Source organism: Cynara cardunculus, assembly GCF_001531365.2.
Source record: "Cynara cardunculus var. scolymus isolate 2C chromosome LG 5, CcrdV1, whole genome shotgun sequence".
In the NCBI taxonomy this organism is placed as follows: Eukaryota; Viridiplantae; Streptophyta; class Magnoliopsida; order Asterales; family Asteraceae; genus Cynara; species Cynara cardunculus.
In genome coordinates this window covers 12,335,571-12,339,293 of record NC_037532.1, presented here as the reverse complement: position 1 = coordinate 12,339,293, position 3,723 = coordinate 12,335,571, and positions in this window count along the sequence as shown.

Below are 3,723 nucleotides of genomic sequence, written 5' to 3'. Positions count from 1 at the left end.
ACCTTTATTTTAAAAATAATATATCATATTTGTTTTAAAAAATTGAGTTAGACACATTATTAGATAAGTACATTAAATTTATCAAAAAAATTCTAAATTATTCAAAAATATACCAATATTAAGAAGATTTGTAAAACACAATCTATTTCGCTAACATTTTAAGTTTAACACCTCTAAAATTAGGAAATAGTAGAAAATTTAAAACTTTTAAACTCATTCAATTCAAAGTAACTTTAATACAGAAAATACGTAAAGTTTACTCAAAAGGGAAACATAGTACGTATCAGAGTTCTAAATGCAAAATCTAATTCCCAAACAAGATTAGAACAAGTCGAGTGGTACTAAACACCACCAAATCTGCTATCTACAAAATGGGATAATGCCTCTAAAGCTATCCTACCAGAATCTTTACAAAGCTCTGGACGTCACTAAGATCTCACTAAGACCTTATGGTAGCATTTGGTACGCAAACATGATTGGACATGACTGAACTGGATAGGACAAGAGGATAGGACTGGACAGAACTGGATTGGACAGAACAATTGTATGTCTGGTGTTTGGTACAACTAAGACAGGACGAAACAGAACTAGACAAGTTACCCCCAAAGTTATTTGATGATTTTAAATATTATATAATAGTTATAATTAACACAAATAAAGTAAATAATTAAAGAACTTAATTTATAAATGTTTTTACACAATTTTCATATTAAAAAATACATACATATATAATGGTACGAAATTTGAATAAAAATTTGGATATAACTGATGGTAGTAGTAGTGGTAGTGGAGGTGGTTGACGGTAGTTATGGAGGTAGAGGTAGTGGTGGTTGGTGGACGACGATAGTTATAGAAGACGTAAAGATGGTGGATTGTGGTGGTGGTGGCAGTTGACGACGGTGGAAGAGGTAGTTGTGGTTGATGTAGTAAAGATAGTGGTGGTGGTGGTTATGGTGGAGGTGAGGTGGCAATGGACGGTGGTGGTTGATGGTCGACGGTGGTCATGGAGGTCGTGGAGGTCATGGAAGAGGTTGGTGTAGTAGAGGAGGAGTTGGATGTGGCCAACGATGGTGGTGGTGGTGGTAATGGATGGTGGTGGTTGGTGGCCGATGGTGGTTATAGAGATAGCAATGGACAGTGGTGGTCAGTGATCGACGGTGGTTGTGGAGGTCATAGAGGAGGTTGTTATGATATAAGGGGAGTTGTAGGTGGCTAACAGTGGTAGTGTTGGTGGTGTTCGGTGGCCAATGGTGGTTGTAGATGTGGCAATAGACGGTGGTAGTCGATGGTCGATGGTGGTTGTGGAGGTGGTGAAGGAGGTTGTTGTAGTAGAGAAGGAGTTAGAGGTGGCGAACAAGGGTAATGGTGGTGGCAATGGACGGTGGTGGTCGGTGGTCGACTATGGTAGAGGTGGCAATAGACGATGGTGGATAGCGGTTGTGGAGGCGGGGAGGATGTTGTAGTGGAAGAGGAGGTGGAGGTAGCCGCTGGTGGTGGCGGCGGCCCAAAACTATCTGTGATGACCATTAAAATAAATACCATATTAAGGTTATATATTAAACTAGGATATATTAGTAATATTTTAGTTTTTTTTTCCTCATTCTTTCTCCATCTTGTTTCACCTATTTTGGTGGAACAATAAAAAGCCTATTTTGTCTCATGATGTACCACCTTGTCCCTGTTCTATGTCACGCCAAACGTGGGATAGTGAGTTCTATTATGTCCTATGATGAGCCAAGCATGGGACAGTGAGTTTTGTCCCGCCCTGTCCTGTCCCGTCCCATGTACCAAACGCAACCTATATATATATATATATATATATATATAGGGAAATTTTCATTTGAGAACTGGGAAATATTTAAGAAGTAAAGAAGTGATATTAGCCCTTCATCTGGTCAATATTTGCGGTTTTGATCGTGAAGCACCGGATAATTTCTCGCATGGGTATACGGAAGATAGAGGGGTAATTTTATAACTTTTACAAATAGACGACAAATGAGATCATATTTGAACCCATGAGATACACATATAAACTATATGTTCATATATAAAGCCGTTAGTGAGTTCACACGTGAACTATTTAACTAATTCATATATGAACCCACAGGTTCATATATGAATCAATTAATTAGTTCATATGTGAATTAGTTAATACTAACATAGTTCACATGTGAATTAGTGAGTTCACACGTGAACTATTTAACTAATTCATATATGAACCCACAGGTTCATATATGAATCAGTTAATTAGTTCATATGTGAATCATACGGGTTCATATGTGAATCAATTAATTAGTACATAGTTCACATGTGAACTAATTAATGGTTCACATATAAACATATAGGTCATATGTATATCATACTGGTTAACATATGAACCCGTTTGCTGCCTATGTAAAAGTTACTAAACTACCCTTCTATTTTGTGCATACCCATGGGAGGAATTATATGGTGATTCACAGTCAAAGCCGCAAATGTTTAGTAGATGAAGGGCTAGAATCACTTATTTACTTCTCAGATACTTGCCACTTCTCAAATGAACCTTTCCCTATATATATCGATAAGAAAAAAATGTTAGGTTTAACGTCTAGTGAGTTAAAACAATTTATCTCATAAAAATCAAACTGTAAAACCAAAAAAGTTCTCTTCAATCACAAATTCCTTATTTAAAATCTAAGGAATATCTTTACAAAAAACCTGCCCTTTCTAAATGAGATCCAATAATTAAATGCTTACTTTAAAATCAACACAACATCCAAACTTGCACATTAAAATAAGTGAATAAGACTACTTCTGCAAAACACCTAAAGTACATAAATACTTTATACCCCAAAATCACCAAAAGCATGAATAGACTTGATACTCAAATACCACACCTTTTGTTGACGGAGGGAAACCTGTTTTCATCAACTATTGCAAAACACAAAGTAATCCATGTGTCAATGTTATCAAGTAGCACCATAAGATCATGGTCCTAATGTCTAACTCCTCCCAAGTTTCTACTGCAATACCGAGTCCAGGAGTTTGACCCCCACATGAGTTCATGTATGTAATACTCCTGACCTTAATGCCTACTTACACACCATAGACTTACACCTACAAGCAAATAATCCTGGGGCTCGACTCCACACGAGTTCATCCCCAAAATACTCCCAATAACTTAGTGTCAACTCAACAAGGCCAAAGCCTCAAACCTTGGGTCTTGGTACCCGGATCCTTGTGAGTTCATCACTGTAATACCCAAGGTCCTAGAGTATGACTCAACAAGATATCACCTCCATAATACCCATGGTCCCGGAGTCCAGCCCACATAGGTTCCTCTTCGCAATAATGACTACGGTCCTAGAGTCCAATCCACATGGCGACTCATGGTCACTAAATCTCGAAAATAGGAACTCCACACCCTGTATAATTGGCAAGAATTCTGGCCATATACATGCTAGAATGGTGAGAGATGGAACCTATGACGATTAATCCGTTATCCTATCCGCCAGAATCTCTCAAAAAATCAAATATTTTCCGCATAATGAGGAAAGTCTCAACATTAACTATCATTACAATGATAAAGGATATTCATTCCCAACCGATATCGCAAAAGCATTAGGTGAACTCAATAAGTCACACAACAACAAGAAGGACCTCTATGATTAAATTCCTTACAGCTCACTGACTTTTACGTTTTTCAAGGAACACTTCTGTTGGTCCCGTAAGGGTCTACAAGAA